Consider the following 25,998-nt stretch of genomic DNA (forward strand, 5'->3'; position numbering starts at 1 on the left):
AGAGCGGAACTGATTTAGAGTTCAAGTTTCTCAAAAATATTTTGGAAATGTCATTATGTTCTCTGTGACATTATATGGCATTCTTGTACAGCTTTTTAACTGAATTCCATTTGTAATGGGAAATGAAACCTAACTCTCTTGAGGGGTTTCTGGAAGATGTGGGAAGGAAGGAGAAAGGATTTAGGACTTAGAGGCGGGATGTTGCAGAATCCCATCCTGAGAGTTGAAGTCGACACTTCAAGATGGGGGGGGGGGGTCACAGAGACGGGCAAGACACCACTGCTCACAAGGGACAATCCTCTTTCATACACAACAGTGAACTGACCATTCAATGCCAGCATTTGGCTAAACAGCCTCTGAATACCCAGCATAGAGGCATTCAAGTCCTTAATAACGTAAAATAACGTTGAATGAGGGCTCACTACGTTCCACGCACAGCTCTTATGTTTCACATAAATAAGCTCAACTAAGCTGCACAACTCATGAGACATTAACTAATAATGAATCGTTCCCATTTTACAGGTGAGAAAGCTGAGGCACAAAGTAACTACCATAAATTCACACAGCTAAGAAGTGGCAGAGCTGGGATTTGAACCCACGTAGTCTGGTTCTAAAGGATCCTCTTAACAACTGTCTTATTACCTTTCCTTCATGTCCATGTTCTGAAAAACCAAACTTCCGGATAAACTCTAAGAGTTTAAAAAAACAAAAACAATGAAGAGACCTTTTTTTTTTTTAAAAAAAAAAAAAAAAGGATGCAAAACTGCAAATCCAAACAATCGGAAGAGAAGTCACGAAGGACCTTGAGAAGTAACGTGCTCCAGCCCCCTGTGGGCAAGTGCTTCTCTAAACTGCTCCTTCACAAACACAGGTCGGAGAAAAGGTGGCATCACAATCACGTGAAATTTCCAAACGCATCTGACTGCCATTGAGAACCACAAAATCACTCAAGAACCCCCACTGAAGTCATTCATTGATAGGAAGTCTTGCCTCTTCCTGGAAATTTCTCCTGGGTTAATTTGAGCAGCCATATGGAATAGCTTAATAGCATTCCCTTTAAGTAAGATCCTCCAAATTCATAATCCCACCAGTGTCCTGCTCTCTGGGTTCACCAAGTCAATTACTTTAACCTTTCTTTCTAGAATTTCTATCCTGCTGATGATCTTGATTTGTCTTCTTCGAGCCTCCTACGATCTTTCTAGGCCCCTTTTTAGGGTGGCCACAGAAAACATAAGATAGGTAAGACACAAGATGTTGCCGGTCTAAGAACCACACTTGGAGAACCAGTACTCTTAATTCCCTGAGTTAGGTAGAAGATGGGGATGGAGCACCCCCACATCTATAAAAGCCCCAGCTGAACTGCACAAGCCCAGAGGAGAACATGGGAGTCCTCTTGAATGCACTGTGAGCATTCCAGTCCCCTTCCCTCAACAGTTCTAGGAAACCAGAAAATGCCGGACTGAAGAAGATCCAGCCACTGTTCGCCTTGGATTAGATTCTCCCAGATGGAAAGAACATCTTTAAGGCTCAGATGATTTATTGTTCTGAGGCAAGCTTGTCAAGGAACCCATGGAGCCATCCCTTTGTTTTCATCTGCCCCTAAGAGAGCCTGTCCCTAGCCCCCAAGGAGGAGCCTGGAGAGGGCTCCAGCCTAATTTCCCTCCTTAAAAGTAGATCTCTTCATAGTGACTACGTGTTTTCTTCTCTGACTTTGCTCCAACCTAGGAGCCCCGGTGAATGTCCACGACCTAGGAGTCTGACCAGATAACTGTTCAGTCTCGCAGGCACAAGAGCCTGAGGCAGATTGCACTGATGCTGAAATTAAGTCTGTATCCTTTTCCATTTTCCTGTAGCTCAGAAGTCTCTGAATTCTGACTCTGAAGTTGGACTTGGGACTTGTTCTGGCCCACAGAATAAAGCAGAAATGACATGTGATGATTCAGAGTCTAGTCCTGCAAGAGGCCTTGCATGCTTTTGCTTCTTGTCCTGGAACCTTGCTCAGCCATGATGAACAAGGCCAGGCTAACCGGACAGAGCATGAGAGACCATACTACACAGCGCTGAGGCATCCCAACTGAAGTCATCTAAGATTAGCCAGCCCCTAACTGACTTCCTAGCTGACCGCAAATGCAAGAGAAAGCCCACAAGAGCCTAGCCCAGACTGACTAAAATGCCTGGGGTTGTTATAAACTGAGGTTCCAGAGTGACGATTATGCGGCGTTATCGTGGCCATGGGTAACTGGTAAAGTGTCTGATAGTCTCATCACGCCTCAGCTCAACTCTGATTCTGAGGATTTTGTCAAAATTCCTCCCTGCCTGGCTCCTACTAAGACTTGCTCTCTAGGGAAGGAGTTCTCATTTTGGCCTCTTCAGGTTACGCCCTCGGCTTAAAGCCTCCCATTTCCACCGGTACCCTGGGCATATAGTCCTTGAATGTATCCGCTGACTCCTCACACAACTACCTTGAACTGGACAATCCTACTCAGGGTTGGTCAATACTCATCACTGGTCTTTCACCTGTTTCTTTTATGCTTGACCAATTTTGTTTCCCATTCTGCTTTTGACTCACTGGTTTCTCTTATGGAGTTTTGAGGACGCACGCACGCGCGCGCGCGCGTGTGTGTGTGTGTGTGTGTTTGCGCACGCGTGTGTGCACGTGCACACTCATGTACACGTATGCATGCTGTTGGCATTTTGCCATGAAAGAAATAAGAGAATGACTGACGGACTGATTCACCAATCCCTCCTTCTCAGACACCAAGAAACACAAAGGAGATGTATGAATGGCCAGGAGAAACAGAGAAGAGGGGAGAGGGGGAACAGTATTTATCGGACACATACAATTTTTACTTATATCAAAGAAATCCAAGAAGCCTTCCCCACGCAAGTGAGGCATTCTTTTGTAGTCAAATAAAACTATTTCCACTGCAAATTGGAAATTTTTTCCTACTTATTTTTCATTTACTTATTATTTTGCCTCTATTTCAAAGAAAACTAGGCCTAAATATTTCTTCCACTGGTATTATCTTTCATGCCAGAACTTTAAGAAAAGAAGTGATATGGAGGAAGAAATGTAACTGATTCAATGCGCTTAATAAGATTTCTGTGACTCACATAATTCAATTCTTTGCTACCACAGGGAAACACAGTAACAAAGTTCTGATGCAGGCCTCTGGCCATCAGAGCAGACAACAAAAGTCTAACACAAGTGGCTGCTGTTGGACTGAACAACTCATGTGTTTGTCTCCCCTCCCTCCCTCTCTCCTTTCCTCCAGAGATTCTCCCCAGCCCTGCCTCTCCCCCCGGCACCCCCCCCCCAGTGAAAGCAAAGTAATACAGAATATCATGGACTGATAACCAATGAGGAGAAAGAACCCAGATTCAACAGGATTAAAAGGTAGAGACAAAAGAGAAGGCAAAAGTGTGCTGAGATCAGAGCAGGGAAAGTTGCAACCCAGAATGATGCTGGAGGGGTCGCAGTAGGCATGGCTGGGGGTTGGCTGGAGCAGAGGCTAAGAGGGAGACTCAAGCTTAGATGTAGCCAGAAGACTTAAAAATGGGTGCATTAAAAGCAAATGCTAAAAGGCTGAGAATACAAAGTTATTGACAACAAACTGGTATTGCAGAGAGAAGGGAAAACTGGACAAAAGGGAAACAGAGGGAAACAACATGGCTAAGGAAATGAAGGACATACTTAACACTCCTTATTCTATGCCTCCACTAAAATCAAGTTTGTAGTGAATATATAATGACATGGGAAATTAATCACAATGTAAGGTGCGAAAAAAGAACAAAGGAAATGCTCTCATATTTGACAATGTAAAAGTAAGAGGACTATTCAGACAAGTGGAAATGACCGAAAGTTCCAGGAAAGGATAGTGGAATCAAACTCCACTACGTTACCTGGTGGGCAAGTCAAGAGACTTTCCGGTGTTGGAGACAAAAGAAACAGAGGTTCAAAATTGCTACGTAAACTAACACGGGCCAGTCACAGGAGGACGATAGGCAGTAATGTGATTATAAAAAAAAAAAAAATCAAGGTTGTCATTTATAGGAGGAGTTAAATCCTTATTTATTAAGTCAACAGCTAATGTTCAAAACTGACAAAATGCTGGAGGACGAGAATATAATTTAGGTTATAGCTATAACCAACAGAAGATTTAAAAACAGATGCTTAGTGATTGCTTGCCGGGTGGGGGGGGGGGGGGGGTGTGTGTGCAGGCATCGATCCATTTTGTCTTTCTTTGCTATTTTTTTAATTTTATTTTTTTACATATGGATGTATTACTCTTATGAAAATGAAATTTAAATGTTACACCCTCCCTCCTGCATAATTCCGCATAGATGACCTAGTTGTTAATCCAGAGGCACAAGAGGGCACTTACTGACGTAAGTCAGAAGTCCCTTGAATATGACCTGTCTTTGAGCACCATCGTTATAGCAAGGAAAACGGTCCTAAGAGCCTCCTCAGTCACAAGGAACTGCTGACAACTGCATTTTCCTTCTATGCCCCAAAAAATCACAGACACCGGTACTGTGGTATCAAAATCCATTGAGGCAGCGGCCACCCAGAAAAGTGGTGCTGCCGGGAGACAGTGTCATTGTGGAAAGGCCTGGAATGGTTAAGATCAGATCTGGAACTCTGGGCGGCTTCCCAGCATTCCTGCTCCGGGCTGAAGGACAACTCTGCCTACACAGGAATGGACGACATCCTGAGGTGTCCCGCCCACCGCCTCGTCCAGAGCGCATGCGCAGCAGCCTGCAGTCATCAACCAGTCAGTCCCTCGGCTGTCTATACAGAACTACATCCATTTGCAGAAACCACCTTTATGGGCTATGCGGGGTGTTGCTTGTGGCGCCGCAGAACATCTTCATGGTAAAGGCTGGTGCTGTAGCCACAGACTCTAAGTCCGTCCTGAAATATCCTGACTACCCCGCCCTGCCCAACCCACAACACCATGATTCCAATGCTAGCTCCCACCTGGACCATTCCAGGAGCCTCCTCAGGGCAAGGTAAAATCATCCTTTCCTTCTTCCCGAACCCCCCGCCCCTGCTCCCAGCCTCCAGACCATCCCAACTGTCTGAACCCACAATAGACTTCTTCATCATTTTTTACAGAGTCTTGCTCCCTTCAGACTATTCTGTTCCTTTCCTGATGATAAACTTTCTTTAGCTCATCATTGCACACCTTAGTATGTCCCTGAGAGTGTAAGGAGAAATACTAATCTATTAGTTCTTATAAAAAATGCTAAGAAAGAGAAGAAAAGGATTCCACGGAAAAACAATTGGCAAAACACTACATACCATAACTCCCATGGGGAGATCTCACAATTTACATTAGAATACGTTGGGTTCTGGGAATCCCATGGTAAAGAAAAGCATCTAACTTTGTTGAATTCAGCATTTCACTTCTGCACCAAACAATTAACACCACTTGCAATTCCTCTTACATTGAGCAAACTCTGGCAACACTATGGGTCTGTGATCTCAGGAGCTATGGGTGTAGTGTGGTGCTTCTCAAACCTGAGTGTGCATGAGGACCACCTGGAAGGCTTGTGAAAAAACCCAGATTGTTGAGGTTTACCCCAAAGATTCTGAGGCACGTAAACAGGTTCAGGCCCCAGATTCAGCATGATGCTCCTGGCCCCTTAACAATACCACACGTGACAAATTTCTGCAGAAAAAAAATCCAAACTCCTTAGCACAATATTCAAGTTCCTTCTTATTTTAATCAGACCCTCTTCACCTTCCTTTTCTCCTATTACTTCCCTTTGGTTATCATATGGTATAACCCAAAGAACTAGCTTCTTTATCCTATATCTTAACCTGCCTCCATGCCCTCCCTCTGCTCAAACGCTTCTGTCTTCAAGGTCCAGAGCAAATAGATGCTTGGTGGGCTTGGCTTGACTTTCCTCACATAGTTTAGAACTTCCTACCCTTATTTGCATTGCTTAACTTCTACCGAAGTCTAGAAGCTGTAGGAAGCCATATTCTCTGACTTATGTTTACAGATAACATCTGGCAGGATGCTTTGTCGACTGTAAGGTCTCAAAAAGCACTTGGTCAATATATGAATGCACGGCTAGCAAAAGCAGCTGGTCTGAATTAGGGGAAACCCTTACTCATCCCAATGGCAAGACGGGTGGGCAAACCCACTCTGGTTAAATGAACTCCGCTAAATTCAGTGAAAATCCACTAAGCACCTCTTAGAAATTAGGGCTTAGAAATTAGGCTGCCCCCAATGGTTTTATAGGTTGTTTACTGCACAACAGGGGCAGCTGCACGTGGCGGCCCAGGTTAGAAGCCCTACGCACAGGTCACTCAAATATACACACATCTTGATCTATGAAGCCGTCGTGTGGGTGTATATACCCACATAAAGTCATGAACTAATAAGACATACATCTACCAGCATGTAACTTATACTCCAATAAATAAACCAGAGTGAAGTGAGGAAAAATATAGAAGACAGAAAAGACCATGTTTTAAAGTTCTTATTTTGTCTTTTTTCATCCATTCTCTCAAGACCTGTGGGAGACTGACCCATTTTTCCATAATCTGTATATTTGTGACACAGTAATAACATCAGCAAGGGATTATTTAGGAAAGTAACTAGAGGCAAAACTATCGCATAGGTATCATGACGGCATATGGTGGGTAAACAAAAGTATTTCAGTTGTCCTTTCCCATGAAAGAACTTACTGTTTCTTCCGGGCCAAGTTTTATCCAAAATCCTATCACCTAAGCCACCTTTGGAGGAAACAGCATTCAGCAGTTGATCTCATCAGACATTGCTGGTTTCCATAGAAACTCCTGGAGAATGCTCGTGCTTGTCTGGACTAAGTGCCTCTCCCATCAATTCGAAATGAGTCCAGGAAAGCCCTGCCTTGGCCCCTGCCACCTCCCAGCCCTGCTCTGTTGCAGGACAGAAGAGCACTTAAGCCAGCATCTGCTATCCTTATCAGAAGGGCCGTCTCCATTACCGACACACAAAATGAAAGATTAAACACTGCCTTGTCCAATTAGCCTTGGTCTAAATAGATTGTTCCCTGCAGGAGTCTTGTAAAAAATGTTCCTGAGGTTCATGTTGGAAAAAAAAACAAACAAAAAGCAAAACCAAAAGGAAAAAGCCTGGCTACTACAAAAGGGACCCTGTGTCCTATCAATTCATATCATTCCATAATTACCAACAGACTTTGAGGGTAATATCTTTATGCTAGAAGGTTATTCTTTCTTGCTGTGGGAAGAGGAGAGGAGGAGCAGCAAGAATTTTAGGGCTTGGAAGGAAGGTCATTTGAACATTCTTAGTTTTCTCTAGCATACCTGCTCAGACGACCAGGTTCTCCACTGCCAACATCAAGACATCAAGACACAAAACTAGTCTGCCGTTTAAGAAGTCAGGAAAGACGTTACTCTTCCGGAAGGGATAGTGACTGGAAGAGGTCATGAAGGGGGCTCCCGGGGTATTGGAATATCTTATTTCTGTAGCAGGTTACCTGGGTGCATTCAACTTCATTCAAATCCAACGAACCGGGGCACCTGGATGGTGCAGTCGGTTAAGATTCCCACTCTTGGTTTTGGCTAGGTCCTGATCTTGGGGTCGTGCGATCCAGCCCCGTGTCGGGGCTCAACGCAGAGTCTGCTCCGGACTCTCTCTCCCCCTCCCTCTGCCCTTCCCCCTCATGCTTTCTCTAAAATAAATAATCTTTAAAAAAAATCCAATGAGTTGTACACTTAGATTTGTGCACTTTCCTAATTGCATATTAGTTATACTTCAATAAAGAGATTTTAAAACTAAAGAAGTAACAGACAAAGCAAGGCATCTAGGCAACGGAGAGATCCGGCCTGGAATAGATAAAGGCAATCACAGCCTGCTACGTTTCCTGCTGAACTAAACCGGAAAGGTAAGTTAATAACGAGATCCAGACTACTCGTGAAAGATGCCAAAAGCAGTGACTGTGGGGCCTCAATTATATTCATTCTTCAGTAAGAGTTTGTTCACGAAGCGTGTCTAGCCCGAGCCTTTCTTCCCCACCAAATGATGTGAAACAACTGGTGTTTGTAGGAGGCATCTATGAGATTATCCGCCCAACAGCCCGCCTCTACAGCTGGGAATTTGGCAGCTGTGGATGGCTGGTTCTGCAAAAGCCTCGGGATCGGTGTTAGGCCATTCATTGTCTTCCCAGAGATTTCTGAAAACAGGATTGGAAAAGTGGTTTGTCTTTCTGGATGCCTGAGGCTATGATACGTCAAGTTTGTTGGCTGTCGGAAGTCACATTTGCCACTAAAGGGAGAAGAAGTCTGGTCTATATCAATAGAGTGCCTTTACATCATTTGCAGTCAAGGGGGTCTTAGACACAATTATATATTTTTCTATAAAACCAGGATCAATACATTTTAACATTTATGCCCTAACAGAAACAAAGGTGCTTGACTTGTTAACCTACAATGATATCTTTATCCACCCAACTTCAGTCACACATGCTCATGGGCCTTTGCTTGACTTTGAAATTATGCCTTTAAAAACCTTGGGCAAATATCCCTTCCCTGCTGAATCACTGGTTATCTTCTCTATGGTTATAACTCCCAAGCCCAACAATCCCCCATCTCATGGAGACCTGTGACTCAAGGACTGTATCATTCTTTTGTTACCCATCACCGTCCTCAGGCCTCCCTCCCCTCTTACGCATTCCAAACCCACTGCCCATCGTGACTTACAACCACTCTCCCCCCCTCCCCAACTCCAGCCTCTCCCTTCCTCATGCTCCTTTGGCCAATTCCCCAACGTGGCTACAGCTTGTTCTCTGTCTGCTAAGCAACTGTGGTCATGGAGGTAAATGAGGCTGAAGAAAACTCCACAGCCAGACTGACCAGTGAACTGGTCAACTGAAGACCACGACTCTCAAATGAACACTCCAAGACCGTCTGATAGTCCTTCTTCAGTGTGTTTACTCTTCGACTCTCTTAAAATACGCTCTCCTCAAAACCTCCAGTCTCCCCTCCCTGTGCCCCTTTTCCAATAATGTTGACTCCAACCCAACTTCTTAAATGTGCCAACATAAACAGACTTCAGTTCCTCACCTCTCTCTCCTCAGGCCACTCCAGTGAGAATTCTCCCCCTCCTGTCAACGTCCTCAGTGACATCCCTTTCGTGAAATTCAATGGTCAGCTTTCTGTCCCCATCAACCATCTCACCAGCTTTGCCTCGATTAACCACTCTCTCCCTGAAACAGTCTCTTCTCCTGGTAACAGAAGTTCCATACCCTCCTAGTTATTCTTGCTTTCACCAGCCATTTGTCCTCAGTCACAACCTCTTTTGCTTTATTAACCTTCACATGTGTCGGTGACCCAGGGCTCTTCTCTCTATATGTTCTCTTCCTAGGTTATCTCATAGGGTCCCCAATGCTCTAAATGTCATTTCTGTCCATTGCTCACCTTTCCATCTCTAGCCCTCATACACCCAAGTGCTCCAGATGCCTATGTCCAATGACCTGACATTTCCACCTGAATACAGAGCATATTAAAGTTTACAGCAGAACACTTGATTTTTCAAAATAAGATCCATACTTTTTCTCTAGACTTTTCCATAAGTTTCGTACCATAAACCCATATGAATCCTCATCTATAAATCCTACTGAATCATCTACCCCACCCTAGTCAGCCTCTATCATTCTATCTCATTTTATTTTCTTAATGCTTATCACTATAAGAAATTCTCTTGTCCTTCCATTTGTTCACTTCCTTATTACCTACTTCCCTCTACTAGAAAACCACCCTCTATAAGGTCAAGGACAGGTCTCACTGCTTTCTTCCAAGTGCTTAGTGCTGGTACACTGCAGACACTAGATAAATATTTGCTGAATGAATAAGTCAGACACAAAATACCAAAAAAAAAAAAGACCATTTAGAAAGCACTAATGAAGAAGAAACTATAAAGTTTCTCTGAGTCAGCATCATTATCTTTTAATATTAAAACTTTAAAACGATGAAATCTGAAACTCATTTCTGAATTACTCAAACAAAACTAAAATGAGATACATTTTAGTCACTCCGAGCAGACTGTAATTTGGCTTAGAAGCAAAACAAAATCTGCTTTCATTTTAGCATCACCAGCGTTTGACAACATAAATCACTGTCTCTAGCACTCTGGGGCATGAATGACATCTGTGCATTAATAAACCCTTTCATGCTAAAAGAAAACAAGTTGCTCTTACTAAGTTACATCCAAGTATGAATCTAAATAAACATATGACAAACATTTTTCTCACAGTTTTATCTTTTAAACAATCAGAGAGCGAACAGACCAAAACAGGCTCTTAGCAGAAGGTTCTGTTTGACTGGATTGGATGCTTCCAAATAATTTAAAGGGACTGGTTTTTTTTTTCCCTTGTTCTTGTTTACTTTCATCCCCTCCAGAGCTTGAATAGTATACATAGAACATTTACCCACTTTTATAATACTCTGGTTTTCAAAGAATAGGATTTGATGGACGTAAATACATGATCTATGAACCATAAACTCGATCTTTACTCTCCTTTGCGCTGCATCGCATATTGAAAATGGTCTGTTAACTTTACTCAGCTGTCACTCCCATAGTTCAGCTACAGAAGTGACGTGGCCCCAATTCTGTTAAAGAATTTTCCAAATGTGGTTTTAATTAAAAAGATGTTGGCTTAGTCACTTGAGCCAGGTCTACAGTCTGATGAGACTCTATAAACATTTATTTGCTCGTTCTTGCCCACTGTTTCCAACACTGGACACTTTAGAGACAAATAAGTCTAACAAATAAGCTTCATCTACCAGTAGATTCTAGAAAGTGTCTAGACACCTTTAGTCTTTCCAAATCTATGTCCCCTCTTGATGACCCTAAAAATCTTACATTGCCCTATCATAGGTTTACTTTATGAGCAATTTGTCCAAAAGAGCTAAATTTATTGAGGTAGATGTTATATAAAATAAAATGCATCCACGTCACTAGTACCACAACCAAGATACTGGAAGCTTTTCCATCACCGCAAAAGTTCCTTCAGGCCCTCCTGCCATCCTCACCCCCGTACCCTACCCTATACACACAGTGGCCACAAGCTAACACTGATCTGCCTTCTGTCACTACAGATTAGATTTTCCTGTTCTAGAATATTCCATAAATAACACTGCATGTACCCTTTTATGTATCATTTACTTTCACTTAACAGGGTGTTTTTTAGGTTCACCCCAGTTGTTGTCTGTACCAGTAATTTGTTCCTTTTTCACTGCTAAGCAGTATTCCATTGCACACACACGTCATAACTTCTTTATCCATCACCTGCTGGTGGATGTCCGGTTGTTTCCCATTTTTGCTATTAGGACAAAAGCTGCTATGAACAGTCAATGACAAGTCTTTGTAAGGACATACGTTTTCATTCTCTTGGGAAGAAAACTTAGTAGTGAAATTGCTGGAGTCATACTTTAAGTGTATGTATAACTTTCTAAGAATCTGCCAAATGATTCTTCTACAGAAATGCACTAAAAAAAGGTTTATTTTTGCTTTCCAGATATACAACTTTAATATTGGAATTTTCAGACTCTACACACCAGATGCCTTTCTCTGCTCCAAAAGATGCTTGCGTGTTCTTCTCAACCTCTATGGAAATCCGGTGTCCTGGAATCATCCAACATGGGACTTAAGAAACAGCTGCTGTACACAGCATTTTGTCTCTTTTTTTTTTTTTTTTAAATATGAGATACTGAACTAATTAGAGGAAAGATTCCCTTAACGGACCCCCATGTAGGTACGAGTAGTAAATCTGGTGAGGAGGTAACTCTCTTCTAAGTGGGTTTATATGAAGTATATTCTCCCATACAAGGTGTCAGAATTGAAATTGCTTAATGTCCTCCGTAGAGAAGACCTCAAGAGATCCTATTGCTCCTGCCTCAGCTTTATGAGACCTATCGCCATGAGATAAGAGCTGAAGATTTCTACTAGACTATCTGATTTCCAGGGTATTTAGTATTTTAAGTCACATAAAGGAAGAAAAGTGAGCTCTCCCTCAGCATTCTCCCAACTAGGATCTGTCCCAGTGATTTGTCTTGACCAAGCCATGCAGGAATGACAGACACCCGTGGCTGACACAAATGTTCTGACTACAGTATTCATCCCAGTTTGGGAATAAAGAACCACCACTCACTCATAAATAAATGCACTTGCAATTCTCTCCAGAGTGTTATTTTCTGATTCCTGAGTATAAGCAAAGTCTATTATGAATATAAAATAAAAGGGGCCACAGAACTTTGACAGTCAAATAATCCTCATCTCAAAGCCATTTACCTGAAAGGGTCTACAATTCCCTACCTCTTGAGTCTGGGCTAGCCTGTGACTTGCCCTGTTGAACAGAATATGGCAGAAATGATGGGTGTGCTTTTACACACACTCGCTCTCTGCCCCTTGCTCTCTCCTTCCCTGTACTTGGCTCCTGCCATGTGAACACATCCCAGCCAGCCTGCTAGAAGGCAAGAGACAAGAGGAGGAGAAATGAGCCATTCCAGCTGGGGCCATCCTAGGCCAGCCAGTCCTCAATACACCAAGCAGCTGACCACAGATACTTAAGTGAGCCCAACAAAGAGCAGGAGAACTTCCCAGCCAACGCCAGTCCACATTGCCAACCCACTGAATTGTGAGCTAAATAAATGGTCATTGGTTTAGGCCACTACATGGGGGGGGGGGGGAGAAAGAGTCTGTTATACAGCAAAAGCTAAGTGACACTTAATCACTAGGAAAATAGCTTCTTTCCCATTAGCAGCGCCTAGATTCCCCTCCCCTCCACAACTTTCCTTGTCCCTCACCACCCTGAGCTTTTATCTACTTCCTGGTTCTAATGTCCTACTTCATCTATGCCTTCCTCGACACACCGAACGTTCCGTTATGGGCTGAACTATGTCGCCTCAAAAAATTCTTATGTTGAAGCTTTAACTCCCAGTTACCTAAGAATGTGATTGTATTTGGAGACAAGGCCTTTATAGAGGTAATTAAATTAGAATGAGGTCATTAGGGTAAGCACTAATCCAATCTGGCTGGTGCCCTTATAAAGAAGAGGAAATTTAGACACACAGACACCAGGGCTGTGCCTGTACAGGGACGAGTCTACATGAAGATACAGCCCGACAGTGGCCTGGCCATCTGTAAGCCAAGGACAAAAGTCTCAGGAGAAACCACTCCTAATGACACTTCTAGAACGGTGAGAAAATAAATTGCTGTTGTTTAAGCCACCCAGTTGGTGACATTTTGCTATGGCCGCCCGAGACGACTATGCTATGACTTTATACTGCTTGTGAGGGGGAACTAGGAAGTTTAACAGTATTTTCCCCTCATAATCACTCTGATAATTCCTTTCTTCAGCTTCTTCAAAGACCACTCTAAACACAAAGAATCCATATTTGCTGCAAAAAGGTTTTTAATGTGTATACTAAAGCTACCAAATAAAGTACAAAAAATAGGCTCACTTTTGGGGAAAAGGACGTTACCTCCGACACTCTCAGGGAGGGCCCTGCGTCTTTCCCCCCAAATCCATTTCTTGCTACCTTGTTTCATTTGTCCAATTTGTGTCCCTATGTAGTTACTTGGGTTTTCCACTCGGTGCTCTGAATGAGAGCTCATTAATACATATACGTGTATACACGTAAACACACATGTAGCCTCTTCTAACTCTTACTCTAATGAGGGTCCAACAGAAAGCACATGCCTGTATCTTTCACCTTCCCGTTGAGGAGTGTCTAGGGGTTAAAGCAGAGCCCCCCCCACCCCCCACCCCAGAGCAATCTATTAGATGAGGACTTTAAGGGCCATCTGGAAATGCTTTAAAAAGCAGTTGCCGAGGATTCACAGATAAGAGTTACTTCCAAAAGGAAAATCCCACATATTCTCAAAGGAATGGACCAGAGGTCAAACACGCTGGAAACAAATGTGAGTCATCCCAGCAACCGATCCCAGCAAAATCACAAAATCACTCCCCCTCCTCCCTGCTCTGTCTTTCCACCTTCTGACTGTTTTCTGATTTTGATGCCTATGTCAGAGCTTTCCTTTATAGGAGAAGGTTTTTTCAATTATATAAACAACTTAAGATCATAACTAATACCACTGAACAAATGCACGAACCAGAACACAGTATCTAGTTATCACAGCAAATAACGGTTGTACATTTGCTTTTTTTCCAAAAGGCTGCCTTGGAATTCTAATGAGCAGCTTTAACCCAACAGCCTGTGCCCTGGGTTTGCTGTGAATGCTACCAGTGCAGCTCTTGCCAAGGGTCCTAGGGAATGACCTTAAGAGAGAAAAGCCTCTGGATCCTACCATGCCTGTAATAAGCCCCCATGCAACTACATGACTGTTTACTGGGTTGCTACTTTGTCCTAAGGTGCAGTACCCCAATTCAAGAATCAGTGCAGGACAAAACAATAATAGAAGAGGAGGACGAGCCCTGAATAGCCAAAACAATATTGGGGGGAAAAAAAAAACCACAAGGCTGAAACTCATACTTCGTGATCTCAAAACTTACTACAAAGACACAGAAATCCAACAATGCGGCACTGGCATACGGACAGGCGTACAGAACATCAGGATAGAGCCGAGGCTCAAGAAATAAACTCCTACATCATGGCCAACAGACTGTCAGGAACGCCATATGATTTCACTCACATGTGGAATTTAAGAAATAAAACAAATGAACAAAGAAAAAAGTGACAAACCAAGAAACAGACACTTAACTATAGAGAACAAACTGTTGGTTACGAGAGGGGAGGGGGGTGGGGGATGGGTGACATAGGTGATGGGGATTAAGAGCACACTTATGGGGGGGCACCAGTCAGCACTGGCATTGGGCTCTCTGCTCATCGGGGAGTCTGCTTCTCCCTCTCCCTCTGCCCCTTCCCCCTCTCGTGCTCGCACTCTCTCGCTCTCTCCTCTCAAATAAATAAAATTTCTAAAAAAAAGAGCACACTTATCATGATGGGCACTGAGTTATGTAGAGAATTGATGAATCACTATATTGTACACCCAAAACTAATGTAACACTGTATGTTAACTATTCTGAAATTAAAATTTTAAAAATAAATAAAAGCAAAAAAAAATAAAGAATGCCAAGATCGTTCAGTGGAGAAAGAACAGTTTCTTAAATAAGCGGCACTGGGACAACTGGATATCCACATGTCAAAAGAATGAAGTTGGACCCCGACATAACATCATATTAAAAAAACCAAAATGGATCAATGCCATAGATACAACAGCTTTAAACCACAACGCTCTTTGAAGAAAACAGAGTTAAATCTTCATAACCTTGGGTTTGGCAATGGATTCCTAAAGAGCAAGAACAACAAAAAAGTTAATTCAACTTCATCAAAATTTAAAAATTTGGCGCATCAAAAGACATTATCAAGAAGGTAAAAAGGTAACCTACAGAATAGGAGAAAGTATCTGCAAGCCATATATCTGATACGGATCAAGTATTCAGAACTTTTATCAAAAGGCAATCAACCCACTTAAAAAATGCGTAAAGGAGTTGAGCAGACATATCCCCAAAGAAGGTATACAAATGGCCAACAACCACACGAAAAGACGCACGTCATCATTAGTTATCAGAGAATGCAAATCAAAACCACACGTGGTACAATTTCACACCCGTGAAGATGGCTATAATAAAAAGAAAAGGAAAATAAGTGTTGGCAAGCATGTGGAAAAACTGGAACTCTCGTACATTGCTGGTGGGACTGAAAAATGGTGCCGCCACTGTGGAGAAGAGAGTCATAATTCTTCAAACAGTTAAACACAGAATTACAATGGGACCCAGAAATTCCATTCTTAGGTATATTCCCAAAGCAACTGAAAAGGACCCGAACACATATATGCACATGTTCAAAGCAGCACTATTCACAACAGCCAAAGACGGAAACAGCCCAAATGCCCATTAATGGGCGGTGAACAGACTATGGTGTGTACATACAACAGACATTATTATTCAGCTCTAACAAGGAATGAAGCACTGACATGTGCAATATAACATAGATGAACTTTAAGAACATTGGGACTAGTGAAAAAAATGCCAGACACAGAGGTCCTGTATTGTATGATTCCATTTATACGAACCATCCAGTAAAGGTGAACCCACAGAGACAGACAGCAGATGGGTGGTTGACCGGGGCTGGGGAAGAAGAAAGTGGGGTGCACCTGTTTAATGACTACGAAATTTTCTTTGGGGTGATGAAAATATTTTGGAACTAGAGAAAGGTGGTAGATGCACCAGACTGTGAATGCACTAAATGACATGGGACTGTTCCCTTTAAAATGGTCTCGGGGCGCCTGGGTGGCGCAGCGGTTAAGCGTCTGCCTTCGGCTCAGGGCATGATCCCGGCGTTATGGGATCGAGCCCCACATCAGGCTCCTCCGCTATGAGCCTGCTTCTTCCTCTCCCACTCCCCCTGCTTGTGTTTCCTCTCTCGCTGGCTGTCTCTATCTCTGCCAAATAAATAAATAAAATCTTAACTAACTAACTAAATAAATAAATAAATAAAATGGTTTCAGGGAGCCTGGGTGGCCCAGCCAGTTAAGCATCTGACTCTTGATTTTGGCTCAGTTCATGATCTTGGGGTTGTGAAATTGAACCCCATGTTGGGCTCCACACTGGGCATGGGACCTGCTTAAGATTCTTTCTCCTTCTATCCCTCCCCCTTCTAAAAAAAATAAAAACAAAAACCAAAAAAACCCAAAATGGTTACGTTTGGTTATGCAAATTTCACTTCAATTTAAAAAAGTTTTAAAAAGCCGAAGAGAGAAGAAAAGACAAGGCAGGCAAAGCGGCCCAGGTCTTTTAAGACTGAAGCCCTCGAGGATGGCAGAAATGAGCACCAGAAGAGGCAGTGGTTCTGGCAAACGTGGGGGGATGGAAGGGGTAGAAATACTGTAAAACCATGAAAAGAAAATGGTCAACACAGAACAGTCTGGAATCCGCAGAAACATCACTCTGTAGAGGCCCAGAGGGCAGTGCTCCCCTCGGAGGGAGAAGGTCCTCGACGTGAGGACAACATGGTACCTGGAGCTCTTCAAGGCTGGTCCTTTACAGACTGTTTGTTTGTTTGTTTGTTTATTTATTAATTACAGAAGCAAGAGCATTGGGCTGTGGAGGAGCAGAAAGCGGCCAGCCAGGGAACCAGCAAGTAGTTTGGAGCCTCAGCAAGAGCCACGGGAAAGGAAACCTGAAGCAACCCACCGGGTACGGTAAGACAGGTCCCATATGGGCACCACCTCGTTCTCGGGAAGCAGCTTACAGAAGCATCTCCCGCATTTTCCACATGGGAAAACCTAGGCCCCGGGCTTCAGAGCTCCCATTCTCACTCCCACACCGTGAGACTTCCAGCCAGGTGAGCAATGAGAGAAGTCCCCAGGGGCATCATTGGGCTTTAAAGTAAACCTCCAACTGCTTCGGGATGTGGGGTTGACTTCTCTTTCTTCTCAGTTCCACAGAGACCCTTTGACAGACCTCCGATGAGAAGATGCACTGCACCCCCAGATTCCAGACCGCTGTATTATTACTCAAGGAGTGTAAAAAACACTCCCAGCACATGAGCTGCTTGCTGCTTGGTTTTTTGTTTTTTTTTTCCCTGAGTACTGCCTTCTCCCAGCAACCTGGACGCTCACTGTGGAACCGCACGTCCTCTGGCTACACGGACGGGTCAGCCGGTCCCATCAGTGCTCTCACAAAAGAGCCACCGAGCCCTCCTCAAACTGCTCTCTCCTCCTGCCTCTGTGACACGGATCCCCCCCAGGGGCCACAAAATGTGGCAAGAAATGAAGCAGCTGATCGGGGAGAAACAAGTCCAAGGTCACAGGCTGGTTCCTCTCCCAGGAGGGTTTATTTTAGTCCTCAGGCCTCAGTCAGTTGCCCTTTCCCACCTGAGGACAGCAGCCAAGATGCCTGCTCCTCTTTTCATTTCGGAAAAGTAGGTAAGGCCTTTTCAAACGCCACCGTTTCCACTGGGCTTTTGCCATTTTGTTGTTGTATCACAAAAATTACAAAGACCAGAGCTAGAATTTATTTTTTTCCCCTCCGTTTTATAGAAACAGACCCTACAAAGCAAACAGTTCCATGTGGCGGGGGGGCAATCCATAGTTCAGGCCTGGAAAAGACTCCAGATGCTCAACTCAAAATGGGAGTCTGCAACACTGAGGGGAGAAGCTCTTGGTGTCAAGACCACACACGGGCCCTTGGGAAATGACACACAGAAGCAATCTTATTAGCATAATGATTTCAACGGTAGCGTCTCACAAGCTACGTGTGAAAAGCCCAAAGAAACTGAGAAATATAAGGGCAAGAGCTAAAATTTTCTATCCAGGACTGTTAGGTATTTTCTAGTTTCTTCCAATCTTTTAGGAAATAATCTGGAACAAACAACTTCACTCATACCACAAACTTTTAGAATCTTGCATTGAAACTTCTTTGGGGGGTTTGAAAAACAGGACAAACCTTAAGCACTTTAGAGCAGAAAACTGACCTTTTTTGTCAAATGTATCCTACTATAATTTTATGCTTAATACTTTTCTTCTCTACAATATTTTTATTGAAGCACAGTGGATGCTAACATTTTGAAAATAAAGAAAAACTGGGCGTTTTTTTTGTTTGTTTTGTTTTATAGTGAACAACTGTATTCCCACCACCTAGCTTTTTGGAATAGCTGGCTTTTTATTCACCCATCCATCAGCTCCTTTTTAAAAGATGTATTTCACAGTAAGTTGCAGACTTCAATACACTTCGCCTCTAAACTCTTTCACTGCTGGCATTTTAATATTTTCTAGTTGAAGGTTGTGACTTCACAAGAGGAAGAAGGGAAAGGAAATCAAAGTTCATTGTACCTCGTTTCAGGGTCTGAGTTGAGACAAATTTGAGATTGTGGCAAGGGATAGAGACCTTCCTAGAAAACCCAGGAGGAAGCAGGAAATACAGAATGCTGACCTCCCTGTTAGTGAGTTATCTTCCCAAAGTCATGGTGTTGGCCCCACACCCACCTTCCCTCCTTCCAATCACCGTGTGAAAAGAAGCCCATTTGGCCAAGAAGACCCAAGAAATAAGCAACAGACAGCCATCCCAGAAACAGAAAGATGGTGAGAAAAACCCTGTTGTTGGCCAAGGTGGAGAATTCTCTCTTCTGAGGAAGACAACCATGGGTGGTAAAGGTGTGCCCTTTTGGTAAGGGGAGTAAAGGGTTCGAAAATTCTTCCTTTCCTTTGTTTTTGCTCTTTTCTCTCTCACCTTTCAATTCCCCCACAAATCAGAAAAGGGAGGAAAACATTTGAGGCTGGGGTATGCCCTCCACTTGGAATGCCTCTAACAGTACAGACTAAGTGAAGATAATGAAAAATGAAGGGAAGGCCAGGGCCTACTCATTGACTAAGCAGAAGACTAGATTTTTCTTAAGGGCAGCCCAGTCCAGCTGACCAGGGAAGGGTAGGAGAGAGAGCCACTGTGCAGAAGTATGCCCAGGAAGGAATAGTCTATTCATGCTAGACCATTCCCAGAGCATCCAAAGGGGCCAAGATGGGTATAGCAGTGACACTGGAGAGGGTCACCGTGGCAGATGGTATTTCCAATGTTCTCTTCACAAAACGTGACTTTAACACTCCTTCCACTGAGAGGTGGGCTTTTAAGTCTCCTCCCCTTAAAACTGGGCAGGTTTCTGATTCATCAATAACCCAATAATGTGACAGAAATGATGCAACAAGACTTCCACGGTCAAGTCATAAAGTAATGCTGCTTCCACCTCGTCAGCTGGAATCATCACACCAGATCCCATGTAAGCAGTCTGGCTGCCCGGAAGCCGCCATGCTGTGAGGAGGCCCACAGTTGCCCAGGAAGAAATCCTGAGTCTATGTTAAGAGAGAGAGGGGCAAGTCAGCCATCAGCTGCTCCAGCCTCTTGCTCTTTCAGCTTCAGAAGCCATCAGAATGCAACCACTGGAGTGACCCCAAACCAGAAGGACACAATGGAGCCCTACCCTAATCCCTGACCCACAGAAGTGAGAGGTGAAAAGGCGACCACTGTGGTTTCAATCCACATATTCTGAAGTGATTTCTTACATAACGATAAATAATTAAAACAGACCCCAGCATATAAACTAGATCATGAGGATACCTTACTCCATGCATTGGAAAATTCAGGGTTTTGAACTTGGTATCAATCTAGTCACTACCTGCCTTTCCTATTGTGTATTTAGTACTCCAGCCTCATCAGTTTACATGCAAGTATCCAAACTTTTTTTTAGAACCTTCTAACACACATTATCTACATACACACACACATTTTTCCATTACCTAAGATGCTCTTCCTTTCCTCTTTGAAATCTTTATATATACTACCCTTCATTCATGATCCGTTTTCCTCCAAAAAGTGACCCTAGGATTCTGTACTCTTGAAGGTTATCAGTGACCTCTCAGCTGCCAAACCCAATCATTTTATTTATTTATTTGAGAGAGAGGAAGAGATTGGGATGGGAGGGGGAGAGGCAGAGAGAGGGAAGGAAAGAGAGAGAGAATCCTAAGCAGGCTCCACACCCAGCACACAGCTCAGTCTCACGATCCTGAGATCATGACCTGAGCTGAAATCAAGAGTCAAATGTTTAACCAAATGAGCCACCCAGGCGCCCCCAAACCCAATTGTTTTAATCACAATCCGTAACTACAGGGCTTTAAGTTAACAAATGCAGATAGCACTGCCTCATCCAAGACAGATCAGCTCACTTTCTTTGGAAAGCAGTGCGGCCTCATGTCTTTGATGAACACAGTTACCAAGCTGGGAGATTCAGGAGTGCTAACAAAGTCTTATCTCAAAGGGAGTAAGCCTCTTACCAGAGTTTCTCTGTAACGTTCTGAAGTCGCACAGTGCCACTAGCCAAATGTGGCTTTTGAGGACGTGAAATATGGCTGGTCTGAACGGAGATTTAAGTATAAAATATACACCAGATGAAAGAAATGTAAAATCTCATTAATAATGTTTATATTAATTAAATGTTAAAATAATAATTAGGATGTGCTAGGCTAAATAGATTATTAAAATTAATTTCAACTGTGATCTTGGACTTTTCAGCCTCCAGCTCAGGCTGCTATAACAACCAATTCCTTTTTACTTTTTTAATGAGGCTACAAGAAAAACTGGAATTGCATATGCGGCTCATATGAAATTTCTATTGGACCGCGCTTTTGTGCTCTGCCGAATTAAAGGCGCCCAAGGAAACACCATCTATATTTCCCTAAAAAGTTCGTGGGAGAAAATACTCTCAAAAGCAAAGGTCAAATATTAGGGAATAAAAAGGATGGGTAAAAGAGAATGCAAAATAACAGATTTCGTATGTATGCTCAAAAACGCCACTAGCAAGAATAATTGCCAATCATACAATCACACAATATCCTTGCCTTCTTTTTCAGGGCATGAAAATCACTATTCAAGATGACATTCATCTAAGGAAAGCCTTTGAAATTTCAGATTTTATCTTTTTAACTCTAATATATGTAGAAATTTTATTCATTGCAAATTACCTAGGTATCTCTCCACACTGCAATCTCTTTAGGACTTGGATATTTGAAGCAGTAACTTTTTACCTTCTCTAGGGAAGAAAGTACATCTAAAGTGCTTCTGAGAGTGCAGAAGACTTGTCCCAGGAAATGGCTGAAAGCCTAAGGGATGAAAAATGGGTTTGTAGGAGTGAGGGCATGACCTGGCATGCTGCTAGGGAGAGCAGACAATCCAGGGTCCTGTCCAGATATCACTGGGTCCCTTTTCACTGTCCTGTGTGCCCATATGTACTTTGCTTCTAAGAGATGGCACTTGCAAATTTCTTCAAGGGAACACCCCTTAACTATTGGAGCTGCTTCGCCCGCAGATGCAAAGAACCAAAACGCTCCCAAGTTCACAGCCCCCCTCCCACCAGTCCCCAGCCGGAGGCTGATGCAGGGATAGGAAAGCCCAGGCCCTTGCCCTGAGGCAGAAGGAAGAGGTTCTCGGGAGCTATTATGCTTCCGAGCGTTCCTCCAGGATCAAGGCTGAGGCAGGGACTTTGCTCGAATTATCTCCCTGCTTGCTTCTTTCCTCTCTCTCTCTCTCTCTCTCTCCAACTCACTTGTTTCTCCTGGGAGCACTGTCTTAATAAGACACTTGCACAAAAATCCCTCATCTTGAGTCTGCTTCTGGGGAGCTCAGCCCAAGACTCTTGTCATGCATGAATGGACTCTAAGAAAACATGAAACCAGATTCTTGTTGTTGTACCAGGAATAAGAGCTTCTATATAGAATACTTAAGAGTTTAAAATAACTGCACTATCCACATTTTAATAAGAATCATCTTTGTTACTGAAGAGCATTGCAGCAATGCTAGGACACAGGTCTTCAGTCTAAAAAAGATGCTAATAGCTGGCTATATGTGTGTGTACACACACACACACACACACACACACACACACACAGAGGAAAGAAGGTATCAAAGGTTGTTTTCTTTTTTTCCATGAAATGTGAAGACCACCTGTGGTTTGACTAGACTTATAAATTCCTCTTTACCAAGAGTCATCCTGAAGCTAGAAATATAATGGTGAGGGTAATTAATCCAAAAGTAGTCTTTCTGGTCTTTACATAAATATTTTCTATTTTAGGAGTTGATGCCTAGCACTGATAAAAAGCCAAGTTGAATGAGACACAAATAAGAATATATTCACCTTATGCCATCACGGGAATTAAAACATATTCTGAATGCCTATTGTGCATGCAACAGGCCTAAAACAAATGTTTTGAACTAATGGACAGTCAGAGATACTCATGATGGGAACCATGGAGAAATAAAGCAGGTGTTCAAGACAAAACCAGAAGAGTTCCAGTTCCCAGGTCTAGATGTTTCCAATTTTGAATATGGGAAGAGATTATAAAAGAATAAGATTCCAATTCAATGCAAAAAAACTGTCTCTTGATATAAGAAACCCACCAACCAAATGTCCCTAGAGTTGAATTTAATTTTTTAATAAAGGACAGAGGGAAATAAGAGAAGAAATTCTCCCTTTGGGAGGAGGGCAAGACTAAGGTAAGGATAACCACCCCCTGGTGACGTGTGGGGCCCCGATTCCTATCGGATCCTATTTGAGATGGGACTAGAAAAAGAGCCCACATGCTAGACTAGCTGCCTTAGGCCCTCAGTCCATCCAGAGCTTTTGTAAAATCAACCACACGATATTTATACCACTTCATATAGAGAAACAACTTCTTGGAACTTAAAATATTTAACAAACACTTCGGTTTTTTTAAAAACTTTTGGATCAAGCACTTATTTTCACTAAGCACATAAATTCTTCATGTATAATAAGCTGATGAAAATGATTTATTTCTTAAGAATAACAACTATTACGCAGAGACAGTGAGCAGTCCAGAAAAATGTAATAAAGGCTAAAAAGCAGATGTCATGTCTACACTGATTTAAAGTCCCTGGAGAATTATTTAGCAACCCCCTACCCCAACACTGGTTTGCCTGCTAAGACATGGTTTATGAGTCATCCATGGGAAGCAGTAAAATAACAGTGCCCTTGACTAAAAATAGGTAGGGACATTCAATGATAAATCTACGTTCCTGATATTCTCGTGTCACCATTAAATACTGATCACTTTGGGAAGTGGATTCTTCTCTCCCCATACAGAAAGGCTGGAAGAAAATCACCCCAACAGACCCCCACTGGAAGGTAACAGAGTGTGCGATAGGACTTGCAACATGGAGGGGGAAAAATAACATTGACTTTAAGTGCCTGGAACCTGGAGTTCACCTGCCAGGATAAGCAGTAACGTTGGTTATCTTTTTCGTGTTTTCACTATGAAATGACTTCTTGTCTGTTGAAGTAAGAAAGAACATATAGCCCAAGTGTTTCCCTTATAACAGCAATTAGAAGATAGGAATTTGATTAAGAGGTCAGAAAAAAACAATCTCTCATCTTCACCAGGATCCCAGCTCTAGAATGAAGCCCTGGCAAGTTATAGTTCATAAATAAAAAGAATTGGCCATATAACGATATCGCTGCCTCCCATTTCAGAATTTCTTTAAAGATTGGTAAAATCGAACTCTAGAGGGGCACAGGGAGAATTTATTTTTATATCTTCTCCACAGGTGGTTTCCCACGAAATGGACAATGAGCATAGTTGTGATTTTTTCACATCCATGGGAATCTTCTTCAACAATACCTACATAGGACTGAACCCAAGTCATGCATTTCTCCTCAGAAAGAACCACAGAGAACAGTTACTTAAATAATACCTGACTGCTCACTAAATGCAGACAATATTACCACAGACAGCAAGTAGAAAATCTCATAAAGGGCAAAGTGGAATGAATGAACTAGAATCTGGAAGATGCCAGGGGACTAATGCTCCACCGCATGAAGTAAGTGTCTAGGAATCAGTTTTGAGGGGCATCTCGGATAGTACATCAGTATAAATCAAGGGAGATTTACTGTATAGAAAGTTCTAGAACCCCACAACTAGAAACTCTACCACAGTGTGCAGAATACTCACCAGGCAGCTCTGGATGGACTGCGAGTGATGTCCACTTAGTTAAACGCACAGCACTGTCCTCTGTGAAGCAAGCAGACACAGACCAGAGAAAAATCAATGTGAAGGGCCTTTAGGATTCTCGTGTAAAGAAACAGATTTTTGCACTTCAAAATCAAAATCTATAATATTTTTTTAAAAAACACATCAGAAAGTCACATTACTGTAATAGTGACATTAATTTCCAGATGAACAACAAAAATAACACAGTCTTCCAATCAGAAATATTACTGCTATGCCAGCCTACAGGGTTTACAAACCCTTTTACTAAGCTGCTGAGCTCCTCAACCTCTTATCAAGATAATTAAGGAGCAACTGAACAAGGCCATCTAAAATCTTTTAGAATATAAGGACTTTTTTTTCCTGATTACCAGTAAAAATGTCCTTAGAGGAACTGTAATTTTAAGAAAAAGACTGCCCTTTCAACAAAGAGCAGTGCTGAACACAAAAGATTTGCATCTGTCTACAAAAAAGGTATTTTTGCTGCGTGTTTTTTTCTTGTCTTTGTTAACAAGTTGTTTATGTAGATTCTAGATTTGACACTGAAATTTTGGTTTGGTGAAAATTTAGATTTTGAGATCCTTCCAAGATGGAGTTGGCAGCGGCGGCGGGGGCGGGGGGGGGGGTTCAGGTGGTATCAGAAGTACACAAAAGTTAAGAGGAAGACCATTGGCATTTGGGAAGAAGGGAAGAGGCAGAACATGTGGGAACTGAGACATGGGAAAATTTTATCTGTAAAATTTAAATTGGGCTATCATGAACATCATTGTCGATGCATAGAGATTTCTACAGCAGGGTCCTAGGTAGGATGGTATACCCACAATGCAAGACTATTCCATTAAAAAGAAAGTAGCCAACATGGATCTATGTGGACAGATATGGGGGGGGGGGGAATCAGGTCATAGTATTAATTTTTAAAAACTCTAGTAGAGTTATATGTGTACCATGACCCCACCGTGTTAAAATAAACCTCACTAGTCTATGTATAAACATTGTTCGATGAAGAGAATATATTTGGAGGGATAACAAGAAACTTGAGTTTGCCTGACTCTGGAGAATTGGTACTGAAGGGAGGTAAAAAAGAAAAGAAAGAGGGAGCCAGGGTGGCTTAGTTGGTTAAGCCTCAGACTCCTGGTTTAGGCTCAGGTCATGATCTCAGGGTCCTCTGAGCCCTAGCATTGGGGTACACTCAGTGCAGAGTCTGCTTGTCCTTCTCGCTCCCCCTCTGCTCCTCCCTTTCCCCACCCCCTCAAACACTTGCGCACTCTCTCTCAAATATTTAAAAAGAAGAAAAAGAAAAAAAAAGGACCTTTGCATTTTAATCTAACATTTCACCATTATGTAATCTTCTACCAAGAAACCTATTACTTTTATAATTGAAACTGATAGAGAAAGAATCCAATTCATCTCT

At 42.6% G+C, this 25,998-nt stretch overlaps 1 protein-coding gene across 1 annotated transcript in view; it reads right to left on the reverse strand.

Annotated features, from left to right (window-relative positions):
- PLCB4 (phospholipase C beta 4) overlaps positions 1-24,619 on the reverse strand; it is a 248,332-nt gene extending 223,713 nt beyond the window's left edge. Inside the window, exon 1 of the mRNA XM_040637983.1 lies at positions 24,552-24,619. The gene's annotated coding sequence lies outside the window, so the exon portion shown is untranslated. The remainder of the gene's footprint in view (positions 1-24,551) is intronic.
- Between the last annotated feature and the right edge of the window lie 1,379 nt (positions 24,620-25,998).

Source organism: Ursus maritimus, unplaced genomic scaffold (genome assembly GCF_017311325.1).
Source record: "Ursus maritimus isolate PB19 unplaced genomic scaffold, ASM1731132v1 scaffold_22, whole genome shotgun sequence".
Taxonomy (NCBI): domain Eukaryota; kingdom Metazoa; phylum Chordata; class Mammalia; order Carnivora; family Ursidae; genus Ursus; species Ursus maritimus.